Below are 18806 nucleotides of genomic sequence, written 5' to 3'. Positions count from 1 at the left end.
TCCAGCCAATATGGAACAAGAGCTGGCAGGTTTCCACCTGGACAGCACGTGGCCCAGCAGCTGAGGATCCTGGGAAGGATGGGGCCACCTCTATGGAGATAGACATCTTGCTTTGAGGCAGCTAATCCTCCAGCCATTGGGAATCTAAAGCTTGCAGGTCCAGAAGCAGTTGAGTCAAACTACATTCCAATTCTGGCAGCACATGGTCCAAATGCTGTGGATCCTGAGACAGCTGGGCTAACATTTGTGGGGGTAAAGCCCCGCCCCCCTACTCCTGGAGCAACAAACCTTCCAGCCAATATGCAACAAGAACTGGTAGATTTATGTGGGGCTGAGTCAGAGCCCATTCCACCTCTGGTAGCACATGGCCCAGCAGCTGAGGATCCTGGGAAATTGGGAGCCATCTCTGTGGAGACACAGCCATCTCTCCTTTTGGCAGCTGATCTTCCAGCTATGGGGGGTCTAGAGCTTACAGGTCCAGAAGCAAGCCAGACCCAATTCCACCTAGGGCAGCACACCTTCTGGCTGTCGTGGATCTAGAGCCCTTTCAGGCACCTGACCTCCCTCAGTGTCAGTTCCTGATCTTCACTCATTGCCAGCTCCCCTACCACTTATGTCCTTCCCTTCCCCTGGAAAACTGTCCTGTTTATTTTTTCTTACACTTCTTTTTTTTACATGCTAGGAATATCCTTTTAAATATTCTTAATAAAATTTAATTATTTTCTCATTTCAATTTGTATCCTGAATCCTCTCATGTTGCATAACCACCTGCATTGTCTAGCTGCAACCTGGAGCCCAAAGCTGAGTACATGGGTCCTGTGGGGAGGACAAGCAAAGGACTTCTGGAGGAAATGAGGCAGAAACTTCTTTTTTAGGGGGAAGACACATATCAGGGTAGGTGTCAGCACTCAGGATAGTTAAATATAAGGATCCATGTCAACTGTGTCAAACAAATCAAGCAGCTAAATGCACTTTTTCCAAGAACTCAAAGCTTTGATAACAACTATAAGCTCATGGAATATCAAATGCCACTGCATATGTCCTTATAGACTTATGGTTTCAATTTTCTCACACACACACACACACACACCAACTCCTCCTTGCCTGGAATCTACCTCAGAAGAGAATAGGCCTCTAGGCATAAAGATGAATACATAGTTCATGGTTCCCCTTCTGAAGAACACACTCAAAATAAATACAAGTAGTATCAAATCCAGCTCACTTAGGTAGAACCAAAACAAACAGAAAAGCTTAATTTAGCAATGGCATAGCACTGGCCTGTTCTCACCTGGAAACCACTGTCTGTGGCTTCAGTTTGGAAGTGTGGCATTGGGTGTTGGGTCCATGTCCCATGTGTCACTTTTAACAGTAAAATTCTTGTGGATGTAAAAAAGTGATGCTTTGGGCTGAGCATGGTGGCACATGCCCTGAAATCTCAGCAAGTCGGGAGGTTGAAGCAGGAGGATCGCAATATCAATGCCAGCCTCGTCAACTTAGTCAGACTCTGTCTCAAAATAAAAAAGAAAATGGCTGGAGGCATAACTCAGCAGTAAAGCACCCAAATTCAATCCCCACTACTGCAAAAAAAATTTTAAAAGGGTTGGAACTGCAGCTCAGTTGTAGAGCACTCCTGACTTCAATCCCTACTACCTCAAAACAAAACAACAAGCAACATGGTGCTTTGTGGGAAGCCCTGACGTAAGATAAAGGAGGTACTAACATATAATTTCTTCTTACCAAAACACTTTTCTTTTCATTAAGAGTTTAAATTCAATAGAAATGGAAAACCTCTCTACATTGGTCAGCATTCAGCACATCAAGGATGGGTATCAATTTGATGTGACCAAAAGGTTACAAACACTAAAAATAAATGGATGTTGACCTCAGTATAAATGTTGCTATTTAAAACAAATCTTCCAGTGATGTATTATTTTCAATGTTTTGGAGTGGATTTTTTTAAAATAAAGATGCATATCACAGTGGAAACAAGTTGCATCATGCATATAACTACATACACACTCAATGCATTGGTTATTACAATCACATTCTCATTAGAGGAGAGAATTTCATCCAAAAGGACCGTCTGAATACAATAGGCAAATTTAAATTAATTGAAAAAGACATCTCAAACAGCAAGGAATCCCAAAGTATTTTTTATCATACATTTAATCATTCGTGGAATCTTTACCTTGCACTGCTTTTAAAAAAAAAAAAATCTGTAGTTGTAGATGGAAAGACTGCCTTAGTTTTTGGTTTACTTTTATGTGGTTCTGAAGATCAAACCCAGTGCCTCGCACAATCTAGGCAAGCACTCTGCCACTGGCTGCCATTTTGATACAAATCATAACAGTCTTGACACACTCTCTTGAGTAAAAAGCAAGGTTCTCATCCCCTCTCTCCAAGCTAACCTAAAAAGTCTCCACTATATCAAAAACAAAGGTCCCAATGTTTAACACATCCCAGCCGTGGGAACTTGGTATATCCTAGAAGTTGATGGATTTTACTCAGATAACATACTCCCCCAGTGTGGATATAAATGAGGGATAACTTTAATTCAAAAATAAAAATATTTTCCCATTATTTTCAAAATATTTTTGTGACAAACTCTTTTGCTAAAGATAAAAAGATTCTTTCTCTAAAAGACACTTGGCATATCAAGGTCCTGTAAAATAATCCAGGCACTCAGCAGGTCAGATCCTCCCTGACCTCAGCTCTCAGGGTCCAGCATCACCTGCTGAGGTGCCTAAGGCTGCCTTAGAGGACCTCAGCTCCCACTGCTAGGTTAATTTTCTAGCAGCAGCATGAGCTGTGCTTACTGGGACCCATTAGAGTCCTTTCAACACATCGAAATGATCAGATTTGCAGCACCTGGAGTCAAACCAAATATTGTATACTTACAAAGATGATAAGACTGATGATCTGAAATGATCCCCCTTAAGTCAAATTCATCAGGTTGCCACATGAATAGGAAGGTGAGCAGACGTTTATCTTCTAGTCTCCCTTTCTTGCCATTTCAATGTGTTTTTCCTAGCGTGCTGCTTCTGGAGAAAAGCACAATTCATAGACTTGAATTTCGGTCCTCTCACCTGAAGAGCAGATTGGCCAAAGATAGACACAGGAGGGAAGAGGACGAGCCAGAAGAGTTCGCAATGATAAACTGAGCAAACCATAGCTGTAGTAAGCAGAGCTAAAGTGCATCGTGTCCACCTCAAGCTTTGAATATAACCCTTGCTCTGCCACTGCAGCTTATTTTAAAACTGACATGTTTTTTTTTTTTCCCTTTCCCCTTCCCCTTCCCTAACCATGGAGAAGCAAGATTAACCTTCTTCACATCCTAAAACAAGTTATCTGTCCTTTGACTCACAGACCACAGGAATAAAGTAATCCAGACTTCAGGGTTGACATTTGCAGATCCAAGAAACAGCTATCTCTCATGGCTACAAATGAATAATGATTGCCAACAGGGCACAGCTGTAGGGGTGGGGGGGTGGGGGGGTGGGGGGGTGGGGAGGGTACTAGGGATTGAACCCAGGGATACTCTACCACTGAGTCACATCTCTAGAACTTTTAATTTTTTGTTTTGAGACAGGATCTCACTAAGTTGCTAAGGCAGTCCTCCAGTTTGCAATTCTCCTGCCTCAGCCTCCAGAGTCACTGAGATTACAGGTGTGCACCACCACACCAGCTTTTCCCTTTTTATCAAAACCTTGTCCTCATTATTGGATAGTTGTGTGGGACAAGGACTGAGATTTCATTATCAAAAATGACTTCGTCCAGAAAAAAGAAAATACCTGCTACTTAAGTAAAATTCTTATGTTTACTTAATAACCATTTAATTACAGCATGGGGGTGGTTAATGAGAACATCAGAGCCATTAATAAGCTGAACTTAGTCAAAGAATGAGTTAGATACTATTTATTTTTCGAGTTATTCATTTGCATAAAATATACAGAATAGGAAAATCCAGACACAAATTAGTGGTTGCCAAATTTTCAGGGGAGGGAAGAGAATGAGTTCTTAATAGGTACAGGGTATATTTGGGGGACCATAAACATGTTCAGGAATTACACAGCAGTTATGGTTGCATAACATTGTGAATATACTAAAATACACTAAATTGTCTATTTTTAAATGGTTAAAATTGTGATACTTTATCTCAATATAAAATTTTAAAAACTGAGAAGAAGCACTGAAGACACTGCCAACATTATGAACCAATATTTTGGTAAATCACTTAGCTCACAACTTAATATACATACTGTGCCCTTAAAAATCTCTTTCCTGTCCCACATACTTCTGTAGTAGTTTTTCCACTAACAGGAGTTTCAGAAAATTCAACCAATTTCACTCAATTTCATAGGACCAGGAATGCACAGACTCAGGTCCTCGAGGGATCAACAGTGCATTAGGGTTCACATCATTTCCTGCTATTTCAGTAACTACCACATAAGCAAAATGAAGCTGGCCATGCCCCTCTATAGAGATAGCCCAAAACAAATAAGGAAGTGCCATTCACCAGGCTCTGCAGAGCCGGAAAGAGCTTCCACACTTGGTGCATGAGGGCTTCCTCTTATTACGTTTAATAAGCGCCACATGTCACAATGGCTGAACACATTTACAAATAATAATCTTTCTTGGGAAAAAAAAAAACAAACTATTGTCCAGAGACTGGTAACAAAATTAAACTGCAAACTATAGACAATAAGTTACTGAAGAAATCTTAGGTATTCAAATGTACTAAGCAACTAGGGCTCACTCCAGCAGAATTACAGCAAACTGTGTGAAGATAAGATTTCCTTAGGAATTTTTGGAAGACAGTACAGTTTTGAATTTGTGCTACCTACAGTAATTTAAAAAAAAAAAAAACCCTTCTAACATTTCTTTTAACAACCTCTCTATACTTCCAAATCCAAAATCGCTCAATGCATTCACAGCAATCACCTGGCACCCAGACTCTAAGCCTGATAGAAGAAACAGATTCCAGCAATGTATGACCATGGCAGTTGTGATGAAGACTAGGAATTATCAGAGCTCATTGTTTCCTTTGCTGTCACAAGCACTTCACTTTTTCATACTGTTGTTCAAAATGTAACAGCTCAATTCCACCACCCCCTCTTTTTAAAATGTTTGTTGTAGATGGAACTTTATTTATTTATTTGTTTGTTTGTTTGTTTGTTTATATGTGGTGCTGAGAATCGAACCCAGTGCCTCACACATGCCAGAAAAGTGATGAAAAACTGTCTCTGATAGTTGGTGGTTATGGGTGTGTTTTGAAAGTCCAATAAGAAATTGGAAATAAGAGAGTAGCTAAACTAATACTCTTTCATTAATTTAACAAAATGTCTCCATTTACTGATCTAACCAACATTCATTTAACATCTACTACATACAATGATACAGAAGCAGTAATAAGCAATTAGGACTCCTAAGGAGTTCACACATTAGCAGTGGGTTGATAAAAATTACTTAATTTGGCTTTGGAAGAAACACATTAGGATCCTCAGATCCTAATAACATGCCTCACACAAACTGGGTATGGAGAGCCAAAAGTGAACTCTGATAGCAATGACACACTCATTCTCTCCCTCCCCAGCCTCCAGGATTTTTTCTTTTTTCTAAATAGCAGGTACAGGTTGTTCAACATCTGACCCTAACCATAAGCCACAGATTAGAGACTATCAGTAGGTTTTAACATAAAGTTATTTTGCAAGGTAATCTTTTATAAATCGACTATAGAAAGTGATTTTATCTTGGGATTATATCTCCAAGGATAGAAAGTAAGCAAAATGCTACTAAGAGTTCCTAAAACCACTAACAGGGTCTCTGAGGCCTGCCCATCTTAGCCCCCAAATCCACTCCTTCAAGAGGAAGTGAACCCGTCCACCTTTTCTCCTATATTGAATGTAGTATTTTTAAAACCACCAGCCCATTTGGCCATGATCTATGGCCCACCATGAACACCAACTGGTGTGTTCAAAGGGTGTCCATGGTAAGCGAAATAAGGGGTGAATGAGGGACTAAACCCACACAAGAACACTTTGGGGATTGCATCCACTAGGGAGCCAAGGAATCAGGGACAGAAGATTTCCTCAGGACTGGACTGGTCAATCAGCTTTTAAAATCAACCCTGAGCAGGACTGAACTTGAACTCCACCTAGAGACTCCTGGGCATGCCCAAGTGTAAGGCAGTCTATAGGGAGAGTTAGGGACACAGGCTCCAGATTGGACTGTCTGGCTTTCAATCCTGACTTCCCACTTAACAGCAATGGCAACCCCTGTGTGATTTCATCTTCTCATGTGTAGCTAGAAGAAGAGAAAAGCGCCTATCTCACAGGACTAATGGGAGAATGAGATCGCAGTTAAAGGGTTCAGCCCAATGGCTAGCTCACAACAAACACCCGAGTGAACACATGCACCTCTGTCTATTCTTTTCAGGGATTCCCTGAATGACCAGTAAGTTCCTAAACTGAAATATTAACATGACAACCACTACTATTTGGCTGGACCCTAATTATTGGACCACAAACATCCCTATGAGAGAGTAGTATTATCCTCGTTTAGAGTTGAAAACTCATCTAAACTCACCAGTAAATAAACAGAAGAGCAATAAAAGTTTGATCACATAACAGTCAAGTGTACATTATCTCATCAACCTACAAAAACTTAAAGATATTTTCAAAAAATGCTTCAAATCCATCACTACTTGAAAGCAACTGTTCTAAAATCCCCCAACCTCCTCCTAGTAAATCAGCATAATTATTTATAAAACCAGAAAAATCCGACAAATTCTGATAAACTATCAAAAACATTAACTACTTTTTCTTAACAGAATAAGACACAAAAATGACTTGGAAAATAATTGAAACCACTTTAATTAAATGGTTTTAAAAGTTCAAAAGTACTTCAGACCCATGGTAAACCAAGTGGTTCCTCTTTGACTGTTTCGATCCTGGAGAAGAATCCACATATTCCAATTGGCCTGTATAACATCTCTTTTTCCCTATGCTACTAAGTGTGAAACAAAATTGGCAAGAAATAACAATAAGCTCCAAATATCAACTCAACCAGCTCTTATGCTATTTAGGAAAACTTGCCATCACTTAATTGCTCTAAAAGAAGACATAACCAAATTTATACTAAGTGTGTCATAATACCTGATCTCATAGACCATCTTTTATAACTCTCATATTGAGCTGCATAAATATTCTATTTATTCAAATTTATATCTCCAAATACTTAACAGCTTCAAGGAAAACTAGGATAAAAACATATCATCTTAGTAAAAAATGTTTCCATCAAATGAATTGATTATACATTTTCCTGAAAACAGGTCTCCGGGTAATTGTTAACCATTAAAGTTTAAAGGGCATGCTTGACTTGGGGAAGAAGCAGTGATAGGCTAAGCTGAGCAAGATACTTTTACTTTACTTCCTATTTGTTTTGCCAGACATTACATATTCTTGTAATCCTGTTGGTAAACACAAACAAGATAGTGTAATAAAACATGTAAACTGAAGCAGAAGAGCATCTAAAGTACCTCAAGAGTTTATTGTAATTTTAATAGCCTGAAACTCCAAGTATCAAAAGAAGAAAGGATTACCACCAAACTGTGAAATTCAAATATATATACAGGTGGCTTAAAGGCTGCTACTGGGTGCATACCATCATCCCTGACAATTACTATCAGGTAGATTCAAAGTACAATGACATAAATCAAATAACTGGCTTGAAGTGCAACGTTTATGACAATGAATACATCTGGAGAGACTGTGAAGGTATGATGTTTCTTATAACCTTCATCAGGCCAGCAACAGGCAGTCAAGCTGTGGCAAGATGGGACCTGGGCACAGAGCCTTTTCTCATTTCAAGAGGGAGACCTCCTACAGGGGGTTGGGGGGCAGGCTACCCAAACCAAAGTCTTCTTGAAAGATGAATTTTAAATCTGAAAGAAGAAAGAAATGGAAGATTACAACAGCAGGGAAAATGCTATTGTAACAATTCTTTCTTTTCCTTTGGTGCTGGTCAACAGCTTATGTGCATAATACAACTCTCTTTCTGGAAATCATCAGAAACAAATGCACTTAAAAAAAAGAAAGAAAGAAATGCACAACTCCATCCAGATTCTTCACAGGGAAGATGTACTTCAACTTCCTTTTCCTGGGGAAAGAGGCAGCAAACCAGTAACCTTAAAATGTCAAAAAAGTTTTGTTTAAATTGAACATGGTTTCTTCTAGTCTTTCAAAGAACACCCACTGTGGTGAGCAATACCATTATAAAAGGTCCCCTTAGGAGGTGGAATCATCTGAGCAGCTGCTACTCTGCAACTATGACAAGGCCTTACTACATCACTGAGAACAACTCCCACCTGAGCTACAATGAAACTGCTGTCTGGTTAGATCCTGTGGAATAAACATCAATAGGGGAGAACCCTATTCATGAGTCCACTTTGGGTGGAGTGAACCAGGGAACACACAAGCTAAGTGGGGGCTAAATAGTCTTATGTAGAAAAGGGAAGATGGGATATATTGATACTTTAGGAACATTTACAATTTCCAGCTCTCCATGGAGCCTCTTGATAAAGAAGATAACTACAACACAACAACTGAATTTCAGGGAGTCAGACTGTTATTAGCAAGGTAAGAATTGAGATGACATTTTGTCATTTATAACAAGAGAAGAGTTTACACTGGAAAGTCATGGGTCAGCTGAGCAAGAAATGCCTGGTCAATCCTACTGATCATGATATCTGAGTGTGGAGAGGCCAAGCAATGCCAACAGGTATTTCCCATCTTGCTCCACATCTACACCACTGGCTTTTGACCTCAGCAGGGGAGAAAGAATAGAAAAGACAAAAACTAGAAGAGAAAAAAAATGTATAATGGTGACACGTGTACTCAGTACTTGGTGATGATTACAAGCACAAACACTCACTAACCAAGAAAGCTAATGAAAAACTACCAGCAGTGATAACTATCCTGTACCCACAAAGCTTCTCAGACAGTATCTAAGGGGAAGACATCAGCTACAATTAGAAGCCCCTGGACATTATCTTCCTTACTTTTTAAAAAACATAATTTTTTATAACTTTATTTTTATGTGGTGCTGAGAATCAAACCCAGTGCCTCACCCATCCTAGGCAAGTGCTTTACCACTGAGCCCCAGCCCCAGCCCCTGCCTTCCTTATTTTTCAGAGGTGGGACATACTTGGTTCTCAGAGAAGCCTATACAGTGCCTTTATAGAAATTAGAAAAAGATTGGGGTGAGCAGAGTACAGGACATATCCTACCATATGTGGCCTCCTGCCCTAGTCTGCCCTTTTGCTATATACAACTGACACAACCATGTGCAGAGAGCCTGTTGAGACTATTTTTCAGCATTAAAAAAAAAACACAAAACAGTGAGAATTTGGGAAAAGCACTAAATATGGAGTCAGAAAATTCAAATTATTTTCGTGCCTTTTATGTGGTAGACTTTAGAAAAGTTATAATTTCTGAAAAGGTTTCCACAATCAATAAAGTGGGAAGCAATAGACAGAAATAGCCATTAGAACTATTGATGGCACATGACGGTACACGAGGGCACTGGAACAAGCTCCAATATGTTGCAAAGGCTCAAATAATATTTGCAAAAATTATGGCTATCCATGTAGCTTTTTTCCTTAGGAAAAGGACATTCTAATCTGAAAAATACACCTCCTAAATACATGGATCTCACAGTTGGGAGGATAGTCATAATGCCAGGTCTCAGTTCTGACACAGAGCATACTACTGAGACTTCAAATGAGATCTGCTGGGTAAAGATTTGTTTATGGGCTGAGAGCTGATCCTATTACTGAGCCAATAGCCTCTGGCCCTCTTGCTAAATATAACCATATCATAAAACAGAAATTCGTGTAAAAAGACATAAATTAAGAGAAAGGATGGGGCTGGGGATGTGGCTCAAGTGGTAGCGCGCTCGCCTGGCATGCGTGCGGCCCGGGTTCGATCCTCAGCACCACATACAAACAAAGATGTTGTGTCCACCGAAAAATAAATAAATAAATATATATATAAAAAAAAAAAGAGAAAGGAAACAGAAGGGATGAAGTTTCTTACCTATAAAACCTTTTCTTTATAACAGCTCTCAAAATTAGAAAAGTCAAATGTCCATGTGTCACACCTTTAGGGAAAAGAGCAAGAAGGCAGCAGTGTTTCATAGTATTGAGGGAATTAGCACAAAGACTGAGAAAATTAATGGCAGCTGTGGCTCAAATGTGTCTCTGATTTTACTGTTTTCTACTACAAACCCAGGGCTGCGTTTGATGTGACATGGGGGCAAGAACACAGGCAAGAGGAGAAATCAGGATGACTTTGAGTTAGGAATGCATGAATCAGGTCACCAGGGCATTTCTATCTAGAATATTTCCTAGAGGGCAGGAACTATTATTGTTCACAGCCTAGGCCAGAGACCCTGTCTAGATCTTGGCTAGCTGGATTCCACCACCTGCCTGTATAAAAAATAGGACGGAAACAGAAAAAAATACATTTACGCAATACGGTAAAATTAGGGAGAAGCAGCTACAATCCTTCCCCCCCTAGTCCCACAGAAGCTCTTACAATTTATAGAAAGCAGGAAATACACTCACATAGGTTTAGTGAGCCTGTGCTACACAGGCAGGGGCAGAGGATAATCTCCACTCCCATCTTCCCTGGTGTTCCCCAGGCTGGGGATGGGTACAGTCCTTCAGTTTTTAAAAGGATGTGGGATGCAGAAAGTTGTCCTCACTTTCATACTGCTTCATAATGATCATGAGAGTTCAGAATTAGCACGTAAGTAGAAAAGAAATAAGTTGACATTCTTTAGTTCTGGTATTTTTCTCATGAAACCTTCCCTGGCTTTTGGCAATACAGCAGTTCTACATGGAGCATGTGCAAGGCCCTGGTTTGAATCTTCAAGGAGAAGAAAGGGAGGAGTTAGGCAGGGTGCAGGAGTGCTTGCTTGTAATCCCAGTGACTTGAAAGGCTGAAGCAGGAGAATCACAAGTTTGAGGACAGCCTGGGCAGGTGAGATCCTATCTCAAAATAAAAAAATAAAAAGGACTGGGGGTGTAGCTCAGTTGTGGAGCCCTTGCTTAGCATGCCAGTAAATGCTCCTTCAAATAAAACCAATAAAACAAAATAGCTTCTAGAATACAGAATGATCCCAAGCAACTGGGAGAGTCCATGGACAAAAATAATCTTCATTAATCTCACTTTCCAGTCCTCTGATGTCCAGCAACATCAATCAAGGTCCAACAAAACACAAACATACCTCCCAAAATGTGACCCTGAAAAACAAAACATAGAGATGCAGTGCATGGGCTGGGGGTGCAGCTCATAGAAGAGCACTTGCTAGCATGCTCCAGTCCCTGGGATCAATCTCCATCACTGCAAAAACAAAACAAAGATACAGTCCATGATAAAGCTGAAGACACACTAACACAATTGGATCTCTTCCTGACCAACTTCGAAAGGTATTTCTTTCAGGAAAAAGATTTTATTTTAGAAGAGAAACTTCAAAAAGAAAACATATTTAAAACATCAGATCCCAGCCAGGTATGGTGGCACATACTTGTAATCACAGCTACTTGGGAAACTGAGGCAGTAAATTGCAAGTTTAAGGTCAGCCTTGCTAACTTTAACTTAGCAAGACCCTGTCTTAAAAAATGAAAAATCTGAGATGGAGGAATGGTAAAATCCCCCTAGGCTTATTTTCCAGTACCACAAAAAGGGCGGAAAAAGACAAACCAGGTTGGTGATCAGAGTCAAGTATTTTTATCATAAATTTCCTGATTTAAAAAGTAATCTTATATTGACTAAGACAAATCTTTTAATGTATAAAATATTTATTTATAATTTTACCTTTTATTCTAATTTGTTGTATACGACAGCAGAATGCATTACAATTCATATTGCACATACAGAGCACAAGTTTGCATCTCTCTGGTTGTGTACAAAGTATATTCACACCATTTGTGTTTTCACAAATGTCCATCTCATTCCACCATCTTTTATACAACCCTTGCCCCCTCCCTTCCCTTTGTCCTATCTAGAATTCATCTAATCTTCCCATGCTTCCCCTCCCAACCCCACTATGCATCAGCCTCCTCTTATGTTATCAGAGAAAACATTCGGCATTTGGTTTTTGGGACTGGCTAACTTCACTTAGCATCATATTCTCTAACTCTATCCATTTACCTACAAATGTCATTTTAGTCTCTTTTATTGCTGAGTAATATTCCATTGTGTGTGTGTATATATATATATGTGTGTGTGTATATATAAAATGTACATATTACATATATATATATGTAATATGGGTATATATATATGCCGCAGTCTGGCTGGGCACAATCAGGAGCCACTTGTCAAAAGAAACTAACTTTATTTTTAGAACCAAACACGCCAAACAAACAGCATCTCAGGAAAAACCCCTCAGAGCCTCAACTGCCACCACCGGCCTTCCACACGCCTGTCTCTCCCCCCACAAGCTTCTCTCCACCTCCCACAATCCTCCTGCTCTTGAGGCCGATTGGCTGGGTCACGTGGGCAGAGCCAAAAAGTCCCCCAATGAGCAGCTCCGTGGTATGAAAGGGCAGGGAAACAGTCCAATGAGCATCACCGCAGAGGAGCCAATCAGCTAGATGTTGCTGGGGCCAAGGAGCCAATCAGCTAGATGTTGCTGGGGCCGCTGTGAGCCAATCATCAGCCGGCAGCTGGATTGCTGGCAGCTGGAAGTTTGCTGGGGCCCCTTTGGCTGTGGCTCTCAACATCTCCCCCTCTCTGTTTAAACAACAAGCATGTGGCTTAGGGACCATGCCTGTTAGGCAGTCCAATTCAACATATGGTCCTTACCCGTCATCGGATGAACTGACCTCTAGGCGTCAGCCTCCTGTCTTAGGTTGGTACCACTGCAATTGGATCATACCCGTCACTGACTACCGGTCCAGCATACAGCCATACTTGTGGATAGGCCTTTGCACCAGTGGGGGGGTGAGGTTCTTTGCCTCACCTCTGTTGGCCCCCAAATTTTAGACCATCACTAGTAGAGGAGGATGCAAAATGTCATGACATTAAGCCAATTGAGGGCTCCTTTGAAAAATTGTACCACCGGTGACATCATCAGCAAAAATACCCCAACACTACCACAAGTCGCTGCACCAACAGATAGTTCAAAATGCATACAGGTGAGCTCACAATGTGTCCAGGCAAGTTCTGCAAGCAGTTCAGTGATGGCTATTGTAGAAGGTGTAGATTGGTTTTATCTTTGACTTCACCAGCACTGGGATGAAGATAGGAATTCTGGCAATAATGGCTAAAGAAAAAATTATGTAACATTACAGAAGGCACTAAAAGAAAACAATTTTCTTAACAATTTACATTGTCTTCACCGGCACTGGGATGAAGATAGGAATTCTGGCAATAATGGCTAAAGAAAAAATTATGTAACATTACAGAAGGCACTAAAAGAAAACAATTTTCTTAACAATTTACATTGTCTTTAAGAGAATTATTAAATATAATGAAAAGGAAAGGTGAAAGTAAACAAACAGATCTGTTAACCTTCTTTTTTGTTTACATATTAAAACAATCCTCAACAGTTGTTTACCCAATATAAATTAAACCATATAAATCACGTGAAAAAAAATATTTGGATCCATTTTATCATGAGCGCTCATCATATATGATATATGGACATTCAAACATATAACACAAAACACAAGTGTGCACACATAACATAATACATACAACACATAACATTATAGTAAAGGCCTTATAACTTTTTACAGGTGAAATCTCCATTGCAATGTTTAAAAACTCTATAGTCAAAAAATAGAACTGATCAGCAAAACATTAACCTAGGTCTGTATGAGCTCAAAAAACAAAATAGAACTTCATGATATGGCAAAGGGCAATAATAAAATAGATATTGAAAAAAGCATCCTGGTTCTGTTGCAGATGTAAGAATAGCCAAACTGGAGTTTTGGATATCAGTTGTTATGGATTTGAGCCAAATCATCTTCTTTTTGGTCTGTAGAAATCGCTTTAGTTAATCTTTCTGGAATCCAAATCGGCTGCTGTTCTCCCTGTGGAAACACATAAACAGACCCCCGACTCCAGACAATCACTGGGTCAGGACCTTGGTTAATCTCTCTGGAATCCAAATCGGCTGCTGTTCTCCCTGTGGAAACACACAAACAGACCCCCGACTCCAGACAATTACTGGGTCAGGACCTTTCCATTGTCCTGTTAGAATATCCTTCCAAAGTACCTTGGGCTTATGTACATTTTTTGGACACATATGCCTTTCCGCAGCACTAAGTCCTGATGAATCCAAATTTAAAAAGTTTAGAGTAAAAAGGGTTATTTTAAGTTTATCTTTGGGGAATATATACCCCTTCCCAATTCCTTCTTTTTGCTTTAATAAGTACATTTTAATAGTTTGATGAGCTCTTTCAACTATGCCTTGTCCCTGTGGATTGTATGGGATTCCTGTTATATGAGTAATGCCAAATGTTGAGCAAAATTGTTTAAAAGAGGTAGAAGTATAACCAGGGGCATTATCTGTTTTTAACTGTTTTGGAACACCCACAGTGGCAAAATTTTGTAAGCAATGAGCTATAACATCTTTAGTTTTTTCTCCGGCATGAAGGGAGCCCATCAAAAATCCAGAAGAAGTATCAACTGTAACATGCAAATATTTTAATTTTCCAAATTCTGGCAAGTGTGTGACGTCCATCTGCCAAATATGGTTAGGTATCAATCCTCTAGGATTGACTCCAAGATTAACTTGTGGTAAAAAGGTCACACAATTTTGACATTGTTTTATTATTTGTCTAGCTTGTTCCTTAGTTATTTTAAAACGCTTTTGTAAAGTATTAGCATTGACATGGAACTTTTTATGAAAATTTATAGCTTCTTCTAGTGTAGAGAAAATATGTATGTCATGTGTAGTTTTATCTGCTAAATCATTGCCCAAACTAAGGGCTCCAGGCAATCCTGTATGTGCCCTGATATGTCCTATAAAGAATGGATCTTTTCTGTCCCAGATTAGACTTTGTATAGTGGAAAGCAAAGAGAAAACAGTAGAAGAAGGGGAAATCCTACCAGCATCTTCAAGAGATACTATAGCATTAACTACATACTGACTATCAGAAAATAAATTAAATACAGAATCTTTAAACATCACAAAAGCTTGTAAAACTGCATTAAGCTCTACCTTTTGAGCTGATTGTTTGGGTACTAAAAATGTAAAAGTTTGATCAGGGGTAACTACTGCTGCTGTACCATTATTTGACCCATCAGTGAATATATTTGGAGCATTCATGATAGGTGTTTTTCTTGTCATTTTTGGAAAAATTACAGGATGCAATGACCAAAAAGACAATAAAGGATTAGATGGTAAGTGGTTATCAAATGAAACATTAGATTTGCACATGATTATTGCCCAAGTATTTAACTCATTAGCTAACTCATCAATTTGATTCATAGTATATGGAGTAATAATTTTATTGGGAGAAATTCCAAACACTCCCTTTGCTGCTTTTATTCCTTTGAGTATTAATTGTCCTACAGCCTCAGGATACCTAGTAAGAATAGTGTTAGGAGAATAAGATAAATGTATCCATAATAATGGACCTTCTTGCCAAAATACTCCTGTAGGAATATTTTTTGTTGGTAGTACAATAAATAATAAAGGCAAACTTATATCAATTCTATCCAAATGCATATTTTCCATATATGTTTCAATGATTTTTAATGCCTTTCTTGCTTCAGGCGTTAACATTCGGGGTGAATTTGGATCTGATGGACCTTTTAGGATATCAAATAAAGGTCCCAACTCTCCTGTTGGTATACCTAAATAAGGCCTTATCCAATTTATGTCTCCTAATAACTTTTGAAAGTCATTAAGTGATTTGAGTTGATCTACTCGTATTTGAATTTTTGGTGGACGGACCATGGTTGAGGATAATAGAACTCCTAAATAATTAATTGGAAAATTTAATTGTACTTTATCTATTGCTATCTCTAGATTATAATTTTTTAATAAGTTTGTAAGTGTGGCATAACATTCTAGCAATGTGTTTTTATCTTTGTGTGCTAATAATACATCATCCATATAGTGAAATATTTGTAGTTCAGAATTTTGATTTCTAAGTGGCTGGATTGCTTTGTTAACATAAATTTGACACATAGTTGGGCTGTTAGCCATCCCTTGAGGGAGTACTTTCCATTCATATCTCTGATCAGGACCTTCATGATTCAGTGCAGGGATAGTAAATGCAAAACGGGGACTATCCTCAGGATGAATTGGAATTGAAAAAAAAAACAATCTTTAATATCTATAACTAAAACATACCAGGTTTTTGGCAAAGCAGACAATTGAGGAATCCCTGATTGAGCAGGTCCCATAATAACCATCTCATTATTAATGGCTCTTAAATCTTGCAATAATCTCCATTTACCAGATTTCTTTTTGATGACAAAAATGGGAGTATTATGGGGAGATACAGAAGGTTGTATATGTCCTTCTGCTAATTGTTGTTTGACCAGGTCATGGGCTGCTTGTATCTTTTCTTTAGTCAGGGGCCACTGAGGAACCCATACTGGTCTTTCTGATTTCCAAGTAATTTTTATTGTCTCAGTGGCCCTTTCTGAAAATCCAACCCATGTCTGTCTGTTCCTTGATCTATTTGTATTGGTGCTGCTATACCTTGTTCTTGTTTTTCTAATCTTTTTCCTTTCCTAAAACCTTGTCTAGTCATAATAGTGGGTGCATTTTGGTTGATGTTATTTGTTAATGTCAAACCTAATTGATCTAGGACATCTCGTCCCCATAAATTTACGGGAAGATGATCCAATACATATGGCTGTATAGTTCCTTCACATCCTTCAGGATCCTTCCAATCTAATACCATTGCACTTCTATGGGGATTAGTCGCCACTCCTAGGCCTCGAAGCGTTTGAGTGGCTTGTTGTAATGGCCAATGTTTTGGCCATTCTTGACGAGAGATGATGCTAAGGTCTGCACCTGTATCCAGTAGCCCATTAAATTCATGTCCTTGAATATTTAGTTTTAGCATGGGGCGAGAATCTAAATTTAAAGAAAGCATAGCCCAATCTACACCTGTGGAACCTAATCCCTTGGAACCTCTTTCTACAGTACGACTGGAAAATTTATCATGTAGGCTGGGTATTATTAGTAACTGTGCTATTCTATCTCCTGGTGAAATTACTGATATACCCTTTGGAGAACTGGCTATAATTTTTATTTCACCTTCATAATCGGGATCAATTACCCCAGGACTTATCATAAGTCCTTTTAGAGTAGAAGAGCTGCGTCCCAATAATAAGCCTACTGTTCCTTTGGGAAGAGGTCCTTTCACCCCTGTGGGAATGATTTGAACTCCCATCTCTGGAGTTAGTACTGCTCTGGCGGAGGCGCACATGTCCAACCCTGCGCTCCCTCTGGTTTGTCTGATGAGGGATCTGATGGACAATGTGTCCTGGGCACTACCCTGATGGGGTTGCTGGGTTCCTCCAGTGCTCCGTATATTTGTGGTTTTGGGCCCCGGAGCATTGGGCCCCCTTGTCCATTTTTTGGCAATGGAGCCTGATGCCTTTCTCCACGATATCGTGGATAAACACCTGGTCCTTGTTCGTTTTTCGATAATGGAGTACCCTCTATGGTGGTTTGAGAACGGCATTCATTAGCCCAATGTCTCCCTCTACGGCATCGTGGGCAAATACCTGGTATTCTACTCCTTGGATACCTAGTTTTGTTAAACCCTCCTCCAATGGGGCAATTCCTTTTAAAATGTCCTGTTTGTTCACAATTGTAGCATGTTCTTGGCCTGGCATCTAAAGCCTGTTTTACTGCAGCTGCCACAATTTGCCCTTGTTCATTAATGTCTCTGGCATCTAAAGCCTGTTTTACTGCAGCTGCCACGACTTGCTCTTGTTCATTAATGTCTCTACATAATTTAATATATGTGTTTAAATCTTCATGTTTCCATGGTCTAATGATATCTCTGCACCAACGATTCGCTTGCTCATAAGCCAGGTGTTTTAGTAATGGCATTGCTTGTTCTGTATTCCCAAAAACTCTGGTAGCTGTTTGAATAAGCCTATCTACAAATTCAGCATAAGGTTCATTAGCTCCTTGTATTACCTTAGATAATTGACCTTGTAAACCTCCATGTCCTTGTAAAGTCTTCCATGCCTTAATTGCATCTGCAGCAATTTGTGCGTATACGCCAGGATCATATGCAATTTGTTGCTGCTGATCCTCATAAGGTCCCTTTCCTAACAACATATCTAGATTTCTCTGAGGATAACCAGCTGCTGCATTTCGCCTAGCCGTCTCCTTGCAAAATTCCTCATTGGCAACCTTCCATAACAGGTATTGTCCTCCATTTAGCACAGCTTTACACATATTAGCCCAATCTGCTGGCGTCATGTTCAAGTTGTTAATGGATTCGACCAAGCTTACAGTGAAGGGTGCTTGAGGACCATAGGTTGTTACAGCCTCTTTTAGCTGCTTCACTGTTTTGAAATTTAAAACTTGGTAAAATCGCTGCCCTCCTGCCTCAAATACAGGGCATGTTAATATTTGAGATCTTGTCTCAGGATCCCAACTATCAACTGCGGGGGTTGGGGACCTCCCAGCATATGGAGGTGGCCTTGTTAGTTGGACACTTACGTCCTCTGGTGATAGAAAGGTGTTAGTAGCAGTCTCCTGTAGAGGTGGTGCTGTTGGTTGGACACTTACACCCTCTGGTGATAGAA

At 39.6% G+C, this 18806-nt stretch overlaps 1 protein-coding gene across 3 annotated transcripts in view; it reads right to left on the bottom strand.

Moving 5' to 3' along the window:
* Ddx11 (DEAD/H-box helicase 11) overlaps positions 1 to 18806 on the bottom strand; it is a 96967-nt gene that overhangs the window by 72953 nt on the left and 5208 nt on the right. For all 3 annotated transcript variants that reach the window (XM_071610288.1, XM_071610289.1, XM_071610290.1), the window contains exons 2-4: positions 10625 to 11405; positions 2899 to 3041; positions 1289 to 1504 (exon numbers count right to left, since the gene is read on the bottom strand). The gene's annotated coding sequence lies outside the window, so the exon portion shown is untranslated. The remainder of the gene's footprint in view (positions 1 to 1288; positions 1505 to 2898; positions 3042 to 10624; positions 11406 to 18806) is intronic.

This window comes from Marmota flaviventris, chromosome 3 (assembly GCF_047511675.1).
Source record: "Marmota flaviventris isolate mMarFla1 chromosome 3, mMarFla1.hap1, whole genome shotgun sequence".
Taxonomy (NCBI): Eukaryota; Metazoa; Chordata; class Mammalia; order Rodentia; family Sciuridae; genus Marmota; species Marmota flaviventris.
Note: the sequence above shows the minus strand (reverse complement) of the source record. Positions and strands in the feature narration are given on the sequence as shown.